Source organism: Macaca nemestrina, chromosome 3 (genome assembly GCF_043159975.1).
Source record: "Macaca nemestrina isolate mMacNem1 chromosome 3, mMacNem.hap1, whole genome shotgun sequence".
In the NCBI taxonomy this organism is placed as follows: Eukaryota; Metazoa; Chordata; class Mammalia; order Primates; family Cercopithecidae; genus Macaca; species Macaca nemestrina.
Genome location: NC_092127.1, coordinates 50,830,376 through 50,853,799, shown reverse-complemented (window position 1 = coordinate 50,853,799; position 23,424 = coordinate 50,830,376). Strand labels below are relative to the sequence as shown.

The window sequence follows — 23,424 nt, the reverse complement described above, 5'->3', positions numbered from 1 at the left end:
GCTATACAAACCAAAGTGACCTTTACATTCAATGCAATTCTTATTACAAGTCCAGTAGCATTCTTCACAGAAACAGAATAAAAGCAATCATATAAAATTTGCATGGAACCACAAATGACCCCAAATAGCCAAAGCAATCTTAAGAAAGGAGAACAAAATATGAGACATCATACTTCCTGATTTCAAGTTATATTACAAAGTTATAATATTTAAAACGTTATAGTACTGGAATAAAAACAGACAAATTGGCCAAACGAACAGAAACAGAGCCCAGAAATGAACTCAGGCATAGATGATCAACTAATTTTCAACAAGGGTGCCAAGAATACACAATGAGGAAAGAGTAGTCTCTTTGTAGGAAAACAGTCTGTTGAATGGCAGAGTGATGCCATCTTGAAGCAGAACCACTATGATGATCAATGTTTGACTCCTACATACCAAGGTGTTCTGCAGCACGATCTTTAAACTGCAGCACAGATAAACACTCATAAAGATGCTTATCCAACCTCCTCAGTGGTCACAAATTTCACAAGAAAGTCTGAGATGTGATCAACTGTACATGTTTTGTCAAAAGAGCCTACTATATAAAGGATATTTTCTATGTGTAAGTCTCTATTAAATATTGCTTTCTGAGAAACTAGATGTGTTAGCCTCTTTTTTTGGCCTCTCAGCTCTCTCAACCATTAGGGGCAGGTTTGCATATGTCAGCTCACCACAGAACACTCTTCCATAAATGGTGTTGGAAAAACTGGATAGCCACATGCAAAAGAAGTTGTACCCTTGTCTCATACCACACACAAAAATCAACACAAAATGGATTTAAAGACTTAAACATAAAACCTGAAACCATAAAATTCCTAGAAGAAAACATAAGGAAGAAGTTCCTTTCTTAACATTGGTCTTGGCAATGTTATTTTGGATATGACACCAAAGGCATAGGAAACAAGAGCTCAAGTTCTTGTCAAGGAGTTGACCAGCACTTGGTGAGCCCAACTTCCCATGGAACCAGGAGTTCCTTCCTCAGGAGGGCAAATTCAACGTCTCATGACTTTGCTAGATAGCAGCTACCATTCCCAAACAACTTCCTGCATAGTTGCTCTTTTACTCCAGGCTGCTTGGTACCCAACCTCAATTCTTTATTCCCTGCACCCAGATCATTCCTCATACTTGCATTATGAGAAGGTAAGGTAGCATGTGTCCATAGTTCATCCCCAGAAATGTAAGTCCTATGTATCCAGAAGCCTCACCTGGCTCCAGCCTGTTCTCTGGGGTGATGAAAGAACAGGAAACTTTATGCCTATTTTTTGTAAACTTTTACTCTATAAACTACCCACTCCATGAAAAAGTTTATTTCTTAATCCCCTTCACGCAACATTGTGGTATTTATCTTCATTTACCTTGTCATGCCTCCTCATTACCTGCATTTAAAAACTGAGAGGTTCCACATGAAAATCTGGATGGCTGGTATGTCTTAAAATAGCCTACATTCCCCAGTGGCAGCAAACAGCTAGATATCAAAAGCCAGTGGTCCACTATTTCTTGAATTTAAACTTCAGCTGTCATGTAGCATCATGCTAACCCTGCGATTTACCTGACTGTAGAGTAAGAGGAATGTGAATTATTTCTTGGACCTGGAGCTCTACCCTATATATACTCCAACACACACTCATTGTATTCCTGTCTGGTCCCTGTAGGTTATGAATAGGTTATGATGCTGATCTAAATCCACTAAGAGATGTAACCAGATTGTCTAAAGGGGAAAGTGAAGGAGACCTTCTGTTTTAAGTGTAGGTAAAGGAGTCACCCTGAAGAATGGGAAATAGGAGAGAGTTCATGGTTTCCAAAGAGACAGACCTGTGAACTGTGGGAAGGGACATTGCCAGCAGACTTTGCAGCAGCCTACCCTGAGCAACAATTCCAGAGAGATGATAGAGGACCAGCCTTGCACAAGGCATCACATGGAGCTAGGTGTGATGGCCAGAAGACATCCTGCATGACCTCAGAGTTTGCTTTATGTAACCCAAAATAAAGAGCTATGAAAACCAACTAGCACTGGGCTTCCCACCCACAGTAGTGAGGCTTAAGGGATCTTTAATTGTGCCTTCGATGAAAAAAGAGCTAGCCTATCCCTGTGCCAATATCTTCCATTTGCCCCTCCAGAGCCACTCTCCTCTTTTCTCCATTTTGGTCACTGCTCCAAGGCAGCTTATTTATGGATGACAATCAGAAAGCTCCCAAGTACTCTGAGTTCCAGTTGAGTTTGGTTAATGGGGAACCTCAGGTGATTCTGTGAAGAAGAGTAGGGGCTCTCTCCCTGCAAAATCATCTCAAGCTGGAGATGCCCCGCCATCCAAAGATTACTGCTTTTCCCAAGGTGGCTAAAGCTACCCCAGTCTCTCTAAGTTCTGCATGCCTGAGGGTGGTAACAACTCTGCTGCTAGCCTCAGGTTATGACACCATGGCCTGCAGTTCCCCTATACCACACCTTCATTAAACAGAGATTTTCAAATGGATGAAGAAACCCTCAATGGATTAGCCTGTTTCAAACACACCATCTGTTTCCTGCTGGGACCTTGACGGATACAACCCCAATGTGATGGAACAGTTCACACCTGTCACACTACAAGAAACAGCATTACAGTGGTAAGAGTAGCAGGGCTGGGATCAGAAGCTGACGACTGAATGAGATTGCTCCCAGATCCAGAACAGATGTAGTTTCACCAGGGATCACAGAGCTTCGTAACCAGATGCACACACTTGATTATAGCAGAAGTTATAAGTTATATTGGTATCAAAGCTGCTGCCTTTATATTTAAATTAAGCACTTCAAACATAGAACTCTATTCAATTAGAAGATTCCAATAGTAATTGCCAACTAAAGGAGAAAAATAAGAGGGAAATAGAAAAGGAGATATTTTATAGAGCGAGATAAAAACACACAGAACTACAAAGAAAAAGAGATGCAAAAAACACAGCACAGAATTTGGGCTTTCCACTAGGACACGGCCAGGGGTTCTCTGGGTTTGGCGGGCGAAAGGCTTCTATATAGCAGTTGTATGCTTTAAGGCGAAGCATGGGCTTCAAGGTGTTGTCTACTGCTGCACAGACCTCTTGTCCCCCAGATCCTGCATCCTTTGTAACCCTTAAGCAGGTCATGCTGAATATGGGGCACAAGGCAGGATCCAGAGAGGTTAATACACACTTGGAAGAGGGAGCAAGAGAAGGGCTATGTTTATGACTGGAAGGGCTGTCTATGACTGGAATACTTAAGAAGGGTCTAGGAACTTACCTAGCTTTCAGTTCAAAGACCATGGATGTTGCGTAAGAAGACCTAAACCCTGTTTTCTACCTGGGGCCCTTTTCCTCAGGTGTGGTGCCTCAAAGGCATAGCTTTACAGCTGTCCCTGCCTTTGTTCACACACTGGGCACCAGATCCTCTCTGTACAGTGGAAATCTTAAGGTCAGGTATGTATGGGTCAGGAAATCTTAAGGTCTGCTAGTATGATGGAATGTTCACAAACAGCATGGAACGCTGTGTGTAATTGTGTGAGGGACTTGTTTTGTGTGAAGGTTTAAGAAATAGCTGGTATAAGATTTAGTCTTGGCCAGATGCAGTGGCTCAAACCTGTAATCCCAGCACTTTGAGTGGATTGCTTGAGCTCAGAAGTTCAAAACCAGCCTGGGTAACATGACAAAACCCCGTCTCTACTAAATAAACACACACACAAAAAAATTAGCCAGGCGTGGTGTGCACACCTGTGGTCCCAGATACTTAGGAGGCTGAGGTGGGAGGATGGCTTGAGCCTGGGAGGTGGAGAATGCAATGAGCACAGATCACGCCACTGAACTCCATCCTGGGCTACAGAGCAAGACCCCGTCTCAGAAAAAAGAAAACAAAAAAAGATGTAGTCTCATGGAGGTCAATATAGCCTGGTTAAGCTGAAAATAGAAAGTGGAACATCTGAGTCGTGGTGCTAGTGCACAGTTTGGGCATTGTTCACGACTGCTGGCTAGGGCTAGTGTTCAGAAATAATATGTGGACTTGGAACTGGAGCACTTCACATAGGACTCTCCAAATTCTAGACAGGACTTGCAGTCACTATTCACAGATGAAATCATCAGATGACAATGGAGCCAATTCTCCTCGTTAGACCAGCCCCCTGGCTCCAAACTTCACAAAGAATTTACAGCATTGTAACAGAATTTAACTGTATTCAACTCAGTGTGAATCACACACATAATATTCGTGCTATGGTTAAATGATTAAAAGAATCCAACTTTTATGTTTAAGACAAAGCCTCCTGGAATTGGTTCAAAGGCTGGAATTAATTCAGGAGCTGGTACATAACTTTGGAGATGCATTTATCCATCATTTGCCAGTGGTTACACATTGCATCAGGTAACATTACCACCCCAAAACCCTCACTTCTGGGCTCCCCCTGTGTCCTACATTGTGTCATTTGAAAGCCCTAGAGCCAAAAGCAAAAGTCACACAATGTATGCTTGAGGCATGTTACTGTCAGTACAATGTGAGTCAAAGACTGCCCAAATCCAGCTAGTTCCTCTATCTATAGCTCAAATCAGAAGTCCAGGAGTATGTAAGGTAAAGTAAAAGGGGTATCTGGTACACAAGGCATCTCCAGAAACTCAATTTATAATAAGAGGTGTGCTTAACAAACAAGGAATTAGAGCAGAAAGAATTGAACAGTCTTGAGGCATATTTGGTCCTAACTGCAACGGACCTTAAAAAATTAGATGCGCTTTAGCATAACACATATCTTTGTAAAAAACAGGATATTTTTGTCCATGAAACACAGTTTTTTCTTTATTGATTGTTAGATAATTGCATATTTTGGTTATATTGACTTTGCTCTTTTATGTTTACTTTTTACATTTTTTTAATAGATGATACATTCAAATATCAAAAAGTCCGAAAGCAACTGTTTTAGAAAACTAAACAGAACATCTGCATGTCCTGTGACCCAGAAATTCCTCTTATAGATACACACCCAACAGGAATGTATACCTACATTACCAAAAGACATGTATGAGATTGTCCATCACAGTACTATTTTCATAATAGCTCTGCCAAATGCCAGCTTCTGCAATATATCACCAAATTATCTGTTCAGAAGATAAAGCTGAGTTTACTGCTTACCACAGTAAAGGAGAGCATTATCTTCCAGACTTTTAGTAGCATCTCAGGGTAGGGGAGGAAAATTATGAAGATTTGGGTTTGGCTTGTTGACCTCCGACCCAAACCTACAAATTTATTGTTTGTAAATTGTAGGATGCTTGATGGTATAATTCAGCATTCATTCTAAAGGCCTAAGAACAAGTGAGCCAATTATGTAAATCCCAACCTGAGGACCAGAGATGAGAGGAAATGAGAAGTCTCAGCTCAATGTAGAACGCGTGATTAGGGTTCAATAATATAAAGATATAGAAGTTTAGGATTGATGGACATAAGGAGGCAAGTATTTTGAGGTGAAGCTTTCCAAGATTCTTGGAAAGTACACCATCCTTGGGTGCTATCTATTTAAAAGTAGAACAGCCTGATATTTGTTTAAATGCGATTTTTGTAAGAGTCTTAACAATAAAGTTTTCTGCACCTTGTATCTACCTGGTCAAAGGTTTTCTGAAATATTTACATTAAAATAAACAGTACATTTGTAGAAGGTTTGGGGCAGAGGTCAGCAAACTACGTCTGTGGGTCAAATCCAGTCTGTTTTTGTAAATACAGTTTGGAACACTGCCAAATCCTTTCATTAGGTATGGACTACAGCTGCTTTCCTACAACACAGCCCTCTCTTGTCTGATTCTACTGGCAGCCTGTGCCTTTCATTATCTTTGTGCTACTTTACAGCTTAAAAAGTTGTAGACAATGAATAGTAATGCAAATTACTCTTGTCTGTAGATACATAAATGAATTTTGTCAGCTGAAGGTATAATTGATTATTGCCTTGTGGATATTGGCTAATTTTGCATCTATTAGCTAATTTATTTCAGCATTCCTAATTGCCTATATATGTGTCTGTTCTTGGATTCTGTTTGAAGTGGTTTCTTAAATATATATTTGGATTAGTCATCGTTCTCCAGAGAATCAGAACCAATAGGAGATATACACATACACATACACACACACACACACACACACACACACACACACACACATATATATATATATATCCTGGACATCAAGAAGTCCCATAATCTGATGTCTGCAAGCTGCAAAGCCAGGAAAGCTGGCAGCATAATTCAGTATTCATTTTGAAGGCCTGAGAACCAAGTGAGCCAATGATGCAAATCCCAATGAGAGGGCCAGAGAAAGTGAGATGATGGGATGATGAGATGAGGTGAGGTGAGATGAGATGAGATGAGATGAGATGAGATGAGATGAGATGTCCCAGCTCAAGCAGTTTAGGTAGGAAAAAAGGAACAAACTCCTTCTTCCTCTGCTTTTTCTTCTATGCAGGCCCTCAACAGATTGGAAGATGCCCAGGCAGTTGGGGACAGCAATCTACTTTCTCAATCTACTGATTCAAATGCTAATCACATCCAGAAACATCCTCACAGACACACCCAGAAATGATCTTTAATCTGGGTCAGTGAAATTGACACATAAAATTTAACCATCACAATATCTCATCAGTATCCTCATTAATTGATGAGTTAAAATCTTTGACATGTGTGCATTTTATATTTGTATGAGAATTTTGATTTTGCCTGTTTTAGAGGTTAATTTTTAACAGAAGTGGGCAGTCATCCATGTAGTTATCAGTCACTGGGGAGCAAGTAGTGACCAGAGCACACCTGAGCAGACTGGTGAGGTGCAGGTAACGCTCTATTCCTAGATATGGGTGCTGATTACACAGGTGAACACTTTGAGCTGTAGATTGAGGTTCTTTGCAATTTTCTGAATACATGTTGTACTTCAATGAAAAGCTCATTTTTAAATAAATATATGAATAAACAAAACATCTAAAGGCATCTAGAGAAATATCTCCCCCCGTCTAATGATTTTCCACCTCAGCATTAGTCACTGTTATTAGGTATTTTTATTTATCATTCCAGACTTTTTTAAAGGATATACAAGGAAATAAGAATACAGATTCTTATTCCCTCAGCACTTTTTTCACAAAAGATAGCATGAAAGATACAACATACACACTGTTCTGTGCCTTTTATTTTTCACTTAACAATGAATCTTGGAGATCTCTTCTTATCAGTACATGGCGCTCCTCCATTCTTTATTACAGCTCCTTTGTATTTCACTAAATGGATGTGCCACACTTTATTTAACCAGCCCTCACTATTGATGGGCATTTGGGTTGTTTGTAATCTTTTGCTCCACAGAAATATATTGAGCTCCTAGATAATAATAAGAAAAAGAAAGGAAGGGAGAGGAGAAAGAGAGATGGAAATTGGGAGTGAGAATGGGTTGTCAGTGGCACAAAGGCCTGAGCACGTGTGGGGGTAGGGAACGCCCAAGATTAGGGTAGGTAGCTGTGACACCAAAGACCGATTATTTTTCCTTTAAATTTTGCCCTCTACCAGCCTTGACATTTGACTTTTTTTAAGGTTACCGACTTTAACAAAAGGAAGTCAACACACACTGCCTTTTTTCCAAAGAGGCTGGAGAGTATGCATATATTGGACATACAGGAATTCATATAACAATGATTCAAATAGCGGACTTCCTCAACTGTGATAAAAACAAGAAGAGCTGATTCCAAACAGCTAGTATTTTATTTTCAGAAATGAAATGCTAACAATTTCCAGCTTACCACTTACCCTAAAGCAAAGAGAACCACTTACTCAGTGAGCCACAGGAGGCTGTGACTCCCAAAGTCACTGCCCAGCAGAATGACAAGCCTAATTTGCGATTCCCCCTTATTTTCCATCCCTCTGGGATTGAAATGCCTAGCTGCTTCTTCCTAACCAAAATTTATTTTATCAAGGAAGCACCATGTTCTTTCAGGTCTAGAGAAGCCCACTATGAACTGGAAAAGACAAAAAACAATTGTTCTCATTTGCACAACTGCTTGGAAGGAAAATGAGATTACTGGCATCGAGGGAAATTTTAAATTTTTCCCCAGGCAAGAAGAATTGACTTTCTCTGCTCCAGGAGGAAGGTAGTTGAGAATTTACTGCACAACCTAGCTGGAAGAAAATAAGGAGCCTAATAAACCCAGGCAATTTAAGCACATACATGCACATGCATCCAGAAATTCTCTGTGCTGTGATTTATGCAAATGTATTAATTCATAATTAAAAGGTAATTGGGATCACTTTAATGGCCTTTTCTTCCTCTTAGACTGCCTCAGTGGCAGACCCCTGTCACATCAATTGTGAGTGTTAATATATCAGTTCCAATGATTATATTGTCTTAAAAATAACTTAGCTGCTGCACAGGCTGCCTTAGGGAGCTCAGTCTCCAAGGAGGAAGCTATCTAACAGCCAGTCCATTCTGATCTCCCAGTTATTGACAAGCAGAAAAAGAAACATTCACTTTTAATAATAGGGCTCTCTTTCATGCAAAGATAGTAGAAGATTTCTAAGAATAAATAATTCATGCTCCTCCAAGCTCTCTGAGAATAAATTTGTTCCTTTTCTGTTTTGTTTTTCTTCAAGATATGACATCTTAGGAAGAAGGGACTGGGGGAAAGAAAGCACTTTCTGCTTCTGTGGATATAAACACACAGTGTTTTATTCCCTAGTGCAACAAAACCTCAAGATCAACAGACAAGAGCTGAAAACCCTCTCCCACCAGACACAGTGCCATCTAAATGTTATCTCAAAAGATAGCATTTCATAAATAGTTTCAACAAAAGGATGTCAGTTTTTCCTTTATGTGCATGCACAAAATCGCTTTTCAGGAAAAAAATGACCATTACCAAATCCATCATAAAATTAATTACATTTAGTTGACCACATTGGCTGGCTGGCTATAACTCTTGCTGTATTTTCAAAAAGTGTGTTTCATTTCATTTGTCATTAAAGGAAAAAAATTGTAGTTTTCTAACATACTGTCTATTGGTGGTTCTCAAACTTCAGTATATGCCACAATTGCCACAGAAATTTAACTAAATACAGATTCCTTGGCACTCTCCCTCAAAATTCCTATTTACTTTTTCTGGTATAAGGAACAGGTAATTCTGGTTTACTTAAGCTATGGTTTCAGAAACACTACACTCTGATTCTAATTATTCATGTTAGTTCTCATGAAAATATTCACATTAATTCTAATGAAATATAATGTGACTTAATACTATATGTAAGAATTTCCTCCCTGACTTAATTTTGATATGAATAGGAGGCAGCGAAATACTGGGTAGAAGGGGGCAGTTCCCCAGCAAAGGCCCCACCCTGAAGCCGGGAAACCCATGGCCCTAAATGGGAACAGGCATTTCTGTTTTTGCACCCAAATGTTGCCTTTTCCAAGACCACTCTGGCCTGCCATGCAACTATCCTGTGTCCATATAAACTCCAAGCTCCACTGGCAAAGTGGCAAAATGGCATGACAGAGAAGGAGAGAAGAGAACGAGTGTCTGAACATCGGGAAGATTTTGGCTGGGGACAGTCGGAGAGGAGATCAGCTGCAGGACGACTGAACTCCCAGGGGAAGATCATCTTCCCACTCCATCCCCTTTCCAGGTCCCCATCCATCCCACTGAGAGCCACCCCCATCACTCAATAAAATCCCCACATTCACCATGCTTCAAGTTCGTGTGACCTGATTCTCTGGATCCTGGACAAGGACCTGGGTACCAAGATGGCAGGGTGTAAAAGGCTGTCACCCTGACTCTCCACTGAACTGGAATAGCCATCCATGGACAGCAACTGCTAAAAGAGCATTAAGTTTAATATATCCCTAGATGCTACAGTGAACCTGGAGCCCAAAAGTGCTTACCCCAGCTCCTGCACCTGCCCATCTGCATGCTCCTACTCCCATAAGGGGTTTGAGCATGCAGCGGCCCAGCAAATGAGCCACACCCCTATTGCAAGTCCCACAACAGGGTCAGGGAACTCTCCCATTTTAATTTCATTGGTAATTTCCTAAAATTGACTGTTGATTCCTATGTTCCTTTCAATGGACTGCTCCTTTGAGGAAATTACCTATTTAGATTATCTAAATGACGCTATGGAGCCATAATTGTTGACAAAACTGAAGCAAGAAAAGAAAACTGCCACAAAATTGGGGAGTCAACAAGTTCATTGAAGAACTGATAAAAGCTATGTGCCTCTTTCCAAGGAAAAAAAAAGGCACATTCACACAAATTTTACAACATTTCAATAGGTTCACAGACCTTAGACTAGAGATTTGTATCCTAATGTGTTCATAAGTCACAAATTCAAAGACAAATTCTTATTTGAGTTTAGGAATATGAAGGCAACATGTTCTGTCACACAGTGTGGCTACAACTAAATGTAGTATTATGGAAGCTTCATGAAACATGAGGCAGATCTTGCAGTTCTAAGAAACATAAAAGACATTTGTTAACAAACATGCCACTTCCAAACTTTCTGATGTAAAATAAAGTTTAGCAGTTAATTATTTCCTATAATTCATGGAAGTAGCCAGAGCCGATCATTTTAAATCCAAAAGTACAAGAATTTAAGAGGGAAAATGTTAAGAATGGGATAGAAACAGGATGAGTTTTTGTACTTGATTTCTTATATTCCTGAAATAAACCCCAAAATCTCTAATTTTGTTGATACATTAGTACTGTGTAAACAAAGTAAAGCATTCTGTTATGCATTAGTGACTAATTGTACATTGACTGCCTATTATATCATATTTAGTAATTCAGCAAAAGAGAAGAACACTAGCAAGGTCTAAGCAGAGCCAGAAATTTCATGAAGATATTAAGTTTACTCATCATATTTTATCTATCTGATTGCACAATTAAAGGAATGGTGAGATCATGTCTACAAAGAAAAGTGAGCCTCTCTAAAGAAAGATATTACAATAATGCAAAGCATTGCTTCACCATCTTAAAATGGAATATCATTGCCATTCATTTAAAAAGTTCTAGGATAATTAAATAAACTGAGAGTTTTTTAAAAGACTTTGTCCAGAGGCAAAGGTAGATGAGGGACTATTAATCCAGACTGTGACCAGTTGCTTATTGCTGTGTAAGAAACTAACGCAAAATTTAGTGGCTTAAAGTAACAATTTACTTATGCTTCTGTGGGTCAGTATTTTGGGTTGTATTCATCAGGAACAGTTTCATCTATGCTCTATGTGGTGTCAACTGGGCTCACTCATCTGTCTGAGGCCTCAGCTGGAACAACTTGAATGATTGAGATGACTGAGCTATCTGGGTCTCTCTCCACATGGTCTCTCATTCCCCCATAGACAGGGCTCCAAGAGGACTAAAACAAAACCTTCAAAGTCTCTTAAGGCCTCAGCTCAGATCTCACATAGTGTCACTTCCACTGTGTTATGTTGATCAAAGGAAGCTACTAAGTCAGTCAACAGTGGGAAAATAAACTCTACCTCTTCACAGGAGGAATTGCAAATAATTTGTGGCTGTTTTTAATCTAACAAAGACACTATTCCATAAAACTGTACTACATGCAATGCAGGATTTTTTTTAATAGAAAAGAAAATGCACTTCATTAAGACTATTGACCTGAATGCTAAAGAATGATAAGTGGATAAATGTAGTTTGTGACAACTTAATAAGCTATTGTATTTTGTTGGGGATAGGAGGTACAGAAAGATGGATGGAATGCTAGATACATGATGTATCCATTTGGATAAATTATTCTGGTAAGTTCCAAAAGCTATGAGAAACTGTTATGTTTAATTTTAATAACTATTGTTAAGTTGATGGATTAGCAAATATCTTGCCAATATTAATATCTAAGATAAAATGGTTTTGTTTCAACACTGATTGCATGACATGAACCTATGCACTAGTGAACTAGATCCAACGGTCAAATGACATCACAGAGCTCTTTTAAAAGAAGAAACATGTTTCAAGTACATAGAATGGGTTGTGATGTGGAATAACAAAAAATCTTTTCACACATTTTCAACTATGTCTCCACTTTAAACAGAAGAAAAAATACAGAAACAAGCAAATAGGAAAATTTAATAGACTTGTAGTTATGTGTATTCTAGTCCTAATAAACCAGGAATTTGCTTCATGACATTACATAAAATAGAGATTTCTCCAACACAATTACAGTAGCAGTAGATGATATCTGTATAGTTCTTCCAGTCTTAATATAACTACATGCACAACTATGCACATATAAGCATAGATGCATATACACATAAACATACATGCAGATAGAGAAAGAGAAAGAACTTTCAGAAAATAATATTGTGTTTGAGAAAAACACAATTAAGGAATTCACTTTCTGTTACTGTTCTTGGCCCTTTATTCCCAAACTAATTACTCACTAAATACTTATAACTCTAAATCTTTCATTTTAGCAAAAACCTTTGATACTCCATTTATGCTATCATAGTAGGCTTCTTTTAAAGAGTTCTTCTTAACAAATATTTTTTTTAAATAGCTCTAAATTGGATTGTCCCACCATGACAACATCATAAAAACTAAATTTTAGAATTCTAGAAATGGAAGGATCTAGCTTTACTTTGTTTTTTAGCCATTAAGAAGTATACTAATAGAGCTTGAATTGAGTGTACTATTTACAAATATTTTAAACCATCTCTTAATGTTGTTTATGTATATTTAGAACACTTCTTTAAAAATTGAAGGCTAATGTTATTGTACCAATTTTCCTTATAGAAAAATTGAGTAATAAATTGGTGGAGAACTTGCTGCCATATTCTTGTTAACAGATGATGGATCAACAGATGGGAGCCCAGATAATGGGAAATTTTAATCAGATTCAACATACTTCTTGCTAAGACAGGCAAAACTTTTTCAGTTCTAGAAATGTACTTTGGTAGGCTGACAAACTTTATATAAAACATGATTAACAGAGATTTTGGCTATCAGCTGTGATACAGTATTAGAGAACTGACTTACCCTCCTACCTGAAACAATAAAAAAACCAGACAAAATACATAAAACAAAAATTTTAAGACATTGAACGTCAGGCAATATAAGACAATGATTCCTGAGAGAAGAAAAACAAAAGAGGTATACCTTAGATATCCCAACTAACTGACTAGAGAGAGATTCTAGGATATAACACATGGAGGAGGAATCCAAAAGGAATCCAGAGGTCTCCTTGTATTGAGGAAATAGACCTTGAAATCCACGGAGGCCAAGACTACTACAGTTTGTGGAGCAGAATACCAGAAAAGAGACAACTTCACAGACAACTACAGAAATCAGCAGAGGATCCCATTTGGATTTTCAGAGTAGTATTGGTCAGTTATACGTGTAAGAAAACTTCTTGAAGCGACAGAAAAAAGCAAAACCCAAAAGAAATAAAAGGAACAGTCTTTGGAGATCACACAACTCAGAAATAGTCTCTGTTCCTCAGACAGAGTGGAAACTCACTTAATCCATGAGATACCTTAGAATATCAGAAGGTATTACCCCAACAATGGGCCAAAAAATAGCTGCAAACTAAATGCAGTTGTGGTCCTGCCTAACAAAGCTCAAAAGCAAGCCTAGATGGATCAAACTATTTTTAAATTTTTAAATTACATTCCAAAAGAAAGCTCAAAACTATGTATTAATTTTTTATTAATTAAAAACCACCTTTGCAAAAATTATAACTGAGAAACTCATGATAGTGAAAAAGATCTAACTCCATCTTGCTTCTAACCATCAAGTTGTCCTTGTTCATTCCTGGGCCTAGGTCAAACTTCGAGAGGAACTTAGTTTACAGTTGGCTATTTATTTACCTCCTTTTTTTTGCCTAATTAGCATTTTAGTGAGTTCTCTTTACTACCTGATTGGTCAGGTGTGAGTTAAGTTGCAAGCCCTGTGTTTAAAGGTGGATGGGGTCACCTTCCCAGCTAGGCTTAGGGATTCTTAGTCAGCCTAGGAAATCCAGCTAGTCCTGTCTCTCAGTTCCCCATTTCAACAGGAAAACCCAAGTGCTGTTGGGGAGGCTGGTCTATGACTGCTCTAACTGCTTCCTGCTGAATTGGGGCATAGTAGGGGTTGGGCAGTTGAGATTTCCTCAGGAGGAGTGACTTCAATGTCATTAACATCGGAGCATGGACTAGCAGGCCGGTCCAGGGGTCTATGGTAGATCTTAGTCATGGACTGCATCTGGGGCTCCATTTGAAGAACTATTTGTAGCTTTACAGCTTTGGTTCTGGAAGAGACAAACTTAACAGAGGCGAAAGATACAGGGTCCAAAGAGGAGTAACAATATTACAGCTGCTAGAGGTCCTAAGAAAGGGAGAATCCAGGGCATCCATTGGCTGAGGAGGCCCCAATGTCTGGTGTTTTGAAGCTCCTCTGCTCTACATTGTATTCAATCGCAAATTTCTTTAACTTTCTCAGTGATGATTTCAGATTGATTAACATAATAACAACATTCTTCCCCTAAAAATAAACAGCTTTCCCCTCTTTCAGCGATTAGCAAGTCTAAAGCTCTTCGATTTTGAAGGAATACTGCTGCTAGGGAGTTAAGTTAATCTTGCAAGGTGACCAGTGAGTCAGCAACACATTCCATGTCGCCATTTAGTCCTTGAGATAGTTTATAGTAGAACTGAGTAGAGGTTGTGATACTGCCAACGCCAGTACCTAGTCTGCCTAGCACTCCTTCTCCAATAACATAAGGAAGAATGGGTACTCTTTTGTTGTGGGGCTTAGGTATAACATAAATGTATAAATCTTATTCAGTGTAGATGGTCATGGGGGCACTAAGAATGAGGGGAAGCACAAAGATTCTGAAGAGCCATTCAAACAACGATAGGCTGAGGTACCACAGACAAAAACTATTCCTGAGGGTAGGCAGACTATTCGTGTGAGAGGAGTTACCCACCTGATGCATTGGGAGTTGGTTGTGTCTATAGTGTTGCTAAATTTTACACAGCTGAGGTTTGAGGCATGAGTTATCCCCAGATTGGAAATAAGAGGTTCTACTAAAACAGAAGTGGTGTTTATTTCTGTGCTGAAGTTGTCCCATTGTTCAGGTACAGGGATTAAAATGTATGGCCTGAAGTGTAGGGGGAGGCACATCCAACAGCCAAGGCCTCAAGGAACCCAGTGAGGGTGATATCAAATAGGCTTACCAGGCGAGTATGTGTACAGAGGGTTTCATGTAGTTTTGAGAGATCTAGTCCTTTGTAGAGTCTAGGGGTGCTATGTACCCAGGTCAGTTGGGAGATTACTTCCTTTATATGTTTTTTTCTTGCCTGATCTTGAACTCCACCCCCATCAGACATACCAGTATGGGTGAAGTAAGTCCAACAGACAGTGGCTCCAAGTCCTCCAGGACAACTAGGATTAACCATTTTCTCTGTGCAATAATGAGTATTTATTTGCATGCATGCAAAGAGTGGCAGAGTTATAGCAGTTGTGGAGCAAATGGGTGTGGGTGGTGAAGGTGGCGTTTCCCTTAGAAAAACTCTTATACGACGGGGCATTAATATTTCTGGGAAGCCACATTCTCCATAGAAGCTAAAGGGGAGTTACTGGACGTACAGTGGCATGGAGCAGGTTCAATGAGAGTGAAAGGGGGTAACAGAACAGTAAAGAGAAAAATATGATAAGGGAGGGCCATGGGGATTTACAATTTTAGTTACTGTCCTCACAGTTTTTGCTTGAAGAGCAGGCGCAGATCCTCTAGAGGTTCACAGGAATAGCTAGCATTGTCTCCTGGTTTTTCAGGTTCCTTTGGCAGTAACCAGGGTTTGACTCGAGTATGATGTATCCAAGACTCCACTCCAGTCACTTTAGCCATGGTTGAGGTAGATAAAATGACTGGGTAGGGTCCTTCCCAGGATGTATCTAGGGATGGGGAATTAGAGGGAAGGGACTTGACTAATATCATGTCACCAGGGTGGAATAATTCCTTTCCCTCCTTTCAGGGACAGGCTTCTTGTAATGTTTTAAGAACTTGTTGATATTTGGCTAAGGAGGTGATGTCTGCAACTAAGTTGGCCGTCTCTCAGTCAAGCACAAGGTCATTGGTTAGGAAGGGTCATCCATACAGCATTTTGTATGGGCTAAGTCCTGTTTTTTGGGGAGAGATTCAGATTCTTAGTAAGGCTATAGGCAACAGAGCAGGCCATGCAAGGTGGGTTTCCTGGATTAGCTTTTTTAGATGTCATTTGAGTTTTTTTGTTCATTTTCTCAACTTTCCCTAAGGATTGTGGCCTCCAGGCACAGTGTAAGTGATATTGTATGCCTAATGCCTGGGATATTCCTTGGGTTACTGTAGCCTTGAAAACAGGGCCATTGTCACACTGTAAGCCCCAGGGGAGTCCGAATCTGGGATTTATTTCATGAACTAGTACCTTTATTACCTCTGGGGTCTTTTCTGTCCTACAGGGGAAGGCCTCTCCCCAACCAGTAAAAATATCTACCGAAACTAGTAGACACTGAAATCCCTGAGATTTGGGCATGTGGGTAAAATCCAGTTGCCAGTCTTCCCCTGGGTAATGGCCTGTACTTTGTTGTCCTGAAGGAGCTTGGTGATAAGGCAGGGGATTATTTCTTTGGCACACTTCACAGGCCCTGATTATCTGCTTAATAGTTTCGAAAAGGCCTGGTTCAGTAAATAACGATTTGGCCATCTGATGGGTGCTATCAATGCCTAAGTGAAAGGTTTGGTGACGGGTTTTAAGTAATTTCCATTGGTTAGCTGCAGGCAAAAGTATTTTTCCTTCTTCAGTGGCTAGCCATCCTGAGGGGAGGAAACTATGTCCTCTTGAGGTTCCCCATTCTATTTCTCCTGTTGAGTACTGGGGCTTGGTTTTCCTAAGGGGATTACCCCATACTAGGGGTCCTTCTATAAGGATTTCTAATGGAGGGTCCTGCCTTGTAGCTCTTTTGGCTCCATTATCCACTTGGTCATTCCCCTCTATTTCCCTTTTTCCTTTCTGATGACCCCAGCAGTGTAAAACTGCCACCTCTTTAAGTTTCTGTACAGTCAATAATAATCTCCTAATGGCTTCCTGATGTTTGATAGGTGTTCCCTCAGAAGTTAGGAATTCCCTTTCTCTCCATATTGCTGCCTGGGCATGGAGGACTAGGTAAGCATACTTAGAGTCTGTAAATATATTTACCCTTTTTCCTTCTCCTAATTTTAGTGCCTGAGTGAGGGCTATTAGTTCTGCCAGCTGAGCGCTAGTTCCTGGAGTGAGGGGATTACTTTCAAGTATTCCATTATCACTGACCACTGCATACCCTGCTTTTTGAAATCCTTTTTCTACAAAGGAACTTCCATCAGTATACAAGTTGAGGTGGGGATCAGTCAAGGGAACCTCTAGAAGGTCCCCTCAAGTGGCATAGGTTTGAGCAATTACTTGTTGACCGTTATGTTCTATCTTTTCTTCATTGTGTGGAAGAAATGTGATTGGGTTAAGAGTTGCACGAGTGCATAGTCACAGCACTGGCCTTTCAAATAATAGAGTCTGATATTTAAGCAAACAGTTGTCTGACAGCCACAAGTTTCCTTTAGCAGTGAGTATGCCATTCACATCATGAGATGTCCACACAGTAAGATCTCTTCCCTGTATTTAACTATTTCAGTTAAATACTCTTTCATACTAAGACTGCTACTGCCGCCACTACCCATAAACAATGAGGCCAACCCTTTGCCACTACATCAGTTTCCTTACTCAGGGAAGCCACAGGTTGCAAGCTGGTCCCTCGAACCTGTGTAAGGACTCCTAGATCTATTTCTGTTTTTTCTGTGACATATAAAGAAAAGTCTTGCCCTGTTGGCAAGCTTAACACTGGGGCTTGGATTAGGGCCTTCTTTAGGGCCTGGAAACCCGCTTCTGCTTCAGGTGTCCATCTTACTAAATGGGTATTGGCTTTCTGAGTTTCCTTAATTAGTGTATATAATGATCTGGCTATTTCACCATACCTGGGAATCCGTATTTGGCAGAAGCCTGTTATGCCAAGGAACCCTTTTAGTTGCTTTAGGGTTTTGGGATAAGGATAAGCCATTATAGGCTGGATACATTCCTCACTGAGGGCCTTGGTGTCTTTGGACAATTTTAGCCCTAAGTATTTAACTGGCTGTGAGCAGAGCTAAGCCTTTGGTTTGGAAACCTTGTAGCCACAGGTGGCAAGGAAATTTAAGAGCACTTGGGTGGCTTGATGGCAAAAGGTTTCTGAACAGGCAGCTAAAAGTCAATCATCCACGTACCGAAGGACAAGAGTGTCCAGGTATTAGAATTGGCTCAAGTCTTGGGCTAATGCCTGGCCAAATAGATGGGGGTTATCTCTGAACCCTTGAGGTAAAACAGCCCAGGTGAGTTGAGACATTGGGTTAGAAGGATCTTCGAAGGCAAACAAGAATTGAGAGTCAGGATGTACAGGGATGCAGAAAAAGGCATCCTTACGGTCCAGGACTGTAAACCACTCTGCTTCCTCTGGTATTTGGGAAAGCAGAGTATAAGGGTTAGGTACAGCTGGGTATAGAGGAACAACAGCCTCATTGATAATGCTGAGATCTTGCACTAACCTCCACTGTCTGTTGGGTTTCTGTACTCCTAAAATTGGAGTATTGCAGGGGCTATTGCATGGTTTTACTAGGCCTTGGGCTTTTAGGTCCTTCACAATTTTTTGGAACCCTTGTTGGGCCTCAGGTCTAAGGGGGTACTGCCTTTGGTAGGGAAAGGAGGTGGAATCCTTTAGTCTAACTTGAACAGGATGGGCATTCTTTGCTCATCCATATTGTCCTTCTGTTGCCCAGACTTCAGGATTAATTGCTTCCTCAAGCAGGGGACAACAAATGGGTGTTCCCTATCCTATGTTCAGGTGTATAAAGGCCCCTGCTTTTGCTAGAATGTCTCTCCCTAACAAAGGAGTGGAGCTTTCAGGCATAATTAGAAAACCATGTGAAAAGAGTAAAGTTCCCCAGTCACAACTTAGTGGCTGGGAGAAGTATCTAGTGACTGGCTGTCCCAGGACCCCTTGGATAGTGATAGATCTAAGGACAGTTGTCCGGGACAGGAGAGTAAGACTGAGAAGGCCGCACCAGTGTCCAGGAGACAGTTAATCTCCTGGCCCTCAATGGTCAAGCATAGCTGAGGCTCTGTGAGAGTGATGGCATGGGCTGGCACTTGCCCCGAGCACTCTCAGTCCTTCTGCTGGATCATCTGGTTAGTGGCTTCTGACTCAGAGGACCTGGGGCAGTGGGCCTTCCAGTGATTCCCTTGACATAAGGGGCATGGACAAGAGGGTGGCTTATTTCTATTTGGACAATCTTTTGTAAAGTGTCCTTGTAGACCGCACAGGAAGCAAGCCCTATTAGGCATTCAATTTGCCCAGCCTTTCCATGTTCCAGAGCATCCCAAGTCTGCTTTCCTGAGGGCCATGACTAAAGTGGTGGCCTTTTTTTTAATCCCATTTGTCCCATTCTGCCTGCTCCTCCTCATCTCTATGATAAAAAACCGAGGTTGCCAAGTTCAATAGGGTTTCTAAGTTTTGCTCCAGGCCTAAGGTGGGCTTTTGAAGTTTTTTTCTAGTGTTTGCAGCTGACTGAGTTATAAACTTATCCTTTAAGATTAGTTGTCCTTCAACAGAGTCAGGTGACAGAGAGGTATGCTTTCTCAATGCCTCCCTTAGTCTCTCCAGAAAGGCGGTAGGATTTTGTTCCTCTCCCTGTGTTATAGTGGACATCATTGAATAATTAATAGGCTTCTTCCTAGTTTTCCTTAGTACTTCTAGCATGCAAGTTAGCAAATGTCAGAGGCACCAATCTCCATGTTCTGATTCTGTGTCCCAATGAGGGTCTACACTGGGAACTCCCTGCTGACCTGTGGGGAATCGTTCTCTTTCCTCTGTTGTCATCCTATCATTGACCTGACTGAGATACCAGAGATCACCAAACTCTTGGGCTGCAGTTATGGTGGCACTTCTCTCATTTGGGGTTAGTGCCTGATTTATATCTCTCCCTGTCAGATCAGAGGATTGTCCTAACCCTTGTAAAACATCAATATAGCCATCAGGGTTATCTGAGAATTTACCTAGGTCTATTTTAATTTGCTTCAAGTCTGAGAGAGAAAAAGTTACATGAACTCTGGCTGGGCTGAATTCTCCTTCCACCGCTTGGAGGAGGCATAATCAGGGAATACTGGCACTCTTTGGTTCATTGTTTACCCCTTTGTCTATCTCTTTTTGGGCCGTTTGTGTTGAAGGGGAGTCCTTATTAGTTGGGGAAGGAGTCGGAGGGACGCTGGGGTTGGGAGGTAGACTCTGAGGGCTTCCTGTAGGGCATAAATCACACTTTTTACATAATTGTGAGTCGTCTCTTAATGAAAAGAAAGTTTGTACATATGGCACTTCACTCCATTTGCCTCCTTTTCTACAAAAGAGGTCTAGCTGTAAGATGGTGTTATAATTTATACTTCCTTCAAGAGGCCAGGTTTCTCCCCTTTGAAGAGGATATCATGGCCAGGCAGGCACTGTAGAAGAATATAAGTCATTTCTTTCTTAGCGTCTGAGGGTCAAATTGGTCCCAATTCTCCAGAATATATCTTGGGGGTGTTTTTGCCTTGGGGGAAATGTTTCCCATCTGAAAAAAGAACATAGGGATGACAGCACCCCTAGTCATTTTCCAGTGAGCATTAGTCATAGAGCGTCCTCTATAGTTCTAATGCTGGTCCTAATGTTTATTCTTTACCAGGGTGCATAACCACCCACGGACATCTGCTTATTGGATTAGTTATGCTTACCAAAGTAGCAGTTCTGCACCCCTTTTCCTGCCTTTGTTGACCACAAAGAAAGGGGTCCAGGCTCCTGGATTCTAGTGGTCCTTTACCAGCGTGTCCAACATTGCCTTTGTGCTCAGGGTTAAGTCCTAGAGCTGGGCTGGGTTCCAGAGTATTTCATAACAACCCAGTTGCCCCATAAAGATGTATTCCCATACACAACAGTACTTATGCAAATTCATTTCAGAGAGGGTGTAGGTAACTTTTTGAGTCAGGATTGAGATAGAGTTTTTGATTCTGTAAGTACTTTAAGTCTTGGCTGAGTGCAAACAGCTCGAACTTTTGAGCAGACCAATTATTAGGTAATTCTCCTAACTCTGCTTCCACAAGAGTCTCCCTATCAGTTACTGAATACCCATTGGGTTTTTTTCTCAATAACCTGGGAGGAATCATCTATCATCCTGTCCTGAAGGGAGTTCCTCCTAGGTCTGGTCGGACCTTTGTATGGTAATTAAGATTTAAATCCCCTGTTAGGAAATCTGCTGGGTTAAGGGAATTTTCACTGGTTAATGTTAAATCACCTTTTTCTAACAGAATAACCCCATACTTTAAGATTTAAGTTAGTAAGCTACCTTTTTGCTTTTTTGACTTAGGATAATTCTGAACTGGTGAGGTGTCCTCACAATTAGGTTTCCTCTAAAAGTTATTTTTTCTTCTTTCTTCTGTTAGCAAAGCAGTTGCTGCTACAGATTAAATGTATTTGGGCCATCCACAGGTTACTTGGTTAAGGATTTTTTTATAGAAAGGCTATGGGTTGTCAGTGGTCTCAGTGTTTTCAGGCTACACCCTTGTTTACACTGACAAAAAGTAGTATTGGAGTGTTATAGGGTCACGGAGAAGACCTTCAATTATCAATTATAGGTTTTAAATTTACCCTGGCTTTTAAAAGAATAGGGCACACTGTTGTTTTGTTTTGTTTTGTTTTTCTTTACTACTTTTTTCTCTTTCTTTCTCTTTCTTTTTTCTTTCTCTTTCTTTCTCTCTTTGACTTCCTCTTTGTCCCTCTCTCTCTACCGCCTCTGTCTCTCTCTCTTTCTCTCTCTTTTCTCCTAGCCCTTTACAAACTTGGGGCCCTGGCAAGGGTAGTGGGGAATGGGTCCCACATAACTGCCCATATCGAGAGCTGTATATCTAAATTGGGAGGGACACCAGGGACAAGACTCTTGGGGTTCACAGCCTAGGGGCCTAAGGACACAGCATAGAGCTTCCTTAGATGCCTTTGGAGATACAACTTGCTAGAGGAAATGAAAGTCTGAACCATTAGTACCTACGAGACAGGGGGATCAGAGGAAGTAGATTCAGAGGTAAGGAGAATTTTGGGGCTACACTTTCAAGAAAGTCATGGTCGGGACCCAGGAAGTATGGGTCAGAAGGAAAGATAGGGGCACATGCATGGGCAACTGTTGAATAGAGACTTCTGGCTGTGTCATGATCTCAACCAACTAATGCCAGGAGTTCAGGACCACAGCTTTCTGCCTCTAGTCAGCCCTTGGCTTCCCCAGGAAAAATGAAAGTGGAAGCTGGTTCCAGGTAGACCAACGCTCCCAACCCAGAAGGGTTGAGGGCTGTTAGAAAGCCCTTCCCCAGACAGACTCACACCTGAGTTTTAAGTCCGGTGGCCACGCTAATCGTTTTTAACTGGCCGACAGGTGCCCAGTATTTTCCTCCAATTCTAAGGAAGGATAGGAGAGAATAGCAAGCAAAAGTGGTCCAATATTACTCACCACTTTGGAGGTACCTTCATGGTCACCAAAATGTTACCGGGGGGTCCTTGCTCCCAGAGCTCCCAAGATGGTGGCAGACTGTTTCCAAGATGGCAGCAAGCCTCTTGTTCTCTGACCTGGGGTTCTTGGCCTCATGGATTTCAAGGAATGGAAGCTTGGGCCATTCGGTGAGTGTTATAGCTCTATTGGAAGCTATGGGTCACGGAAGAGAACCGTGGAACCCAGAGACTAGTGTTCAGCTCGATTAGGATGAACCCAGGCACTTAGCCATGCAGGAACAATGGTGAGCCTTTAGCCTGATCGGAAGCAGCAATGGGTGCCTCACTGGATCAAGAGCACAGTGGACCGCTGCCAGAACCAGAGGGGTGGAAGTCAGTGGCGGGTCTGCAACGGCAGCAAACAGCAGTGATGCATGGCAAGCAAAAGCTTAGCTCAAGCCATAACAAACACAGACCAGAAGAGTGTGCAGTTGCAAGATGTAATAGAGTGAAAACAGAGCTCCCATACAAAGGGGGGGGACCCAAAGGGGGTAGCCATTGCTGACTTGAATGCCTGGGTTTATATCCTGATCATTGTCCCTCCCCCTGTGCTCTCAGGCGACAGATGATTAGCTATTTCTTTACCTCCTTTTTTTTGCCTAATTAGCATTTTAGTGAGCTCTCTTTACTACCTGATTGGTCAGGTGTGAGCTAAGTTGCAAGCTCCGTGTTTAAAAGCGGATGTGGTCACCCTCCCAGCTAGGCTTAGGGTTTCTTAGTCAGCCTAGGAAATCCAGCTAGTACTGTCTCTCAATATTGCTATTGTGAAACCTAAAATTGGTGCCTGAGATATTTTCCAGACCCTGTACTCGATGAA

At 41.1% G+C, this 23,424-nt stretch overlaps 1 protein-coding gene and 1 pseudogene across 9 annotated transcripts in view; both read right to left on the bottom strand.

Annotated features, from left to right (window-relative positions):
- Window positions 1-23,424, bottom strand: part of LOC105493253 (solute carrier family 7 member 11) — a 788,950-nt gene that overhangs the window by 447,245 nt on the left and 318,281 nt on the right. The gene's annotated exons all lie outside the window — the stretch shown is intronic.
- On the bottom strand, window positions 19,412-20,834 carry LOC139362165 (uncharacterized; annotated as a pseudogene).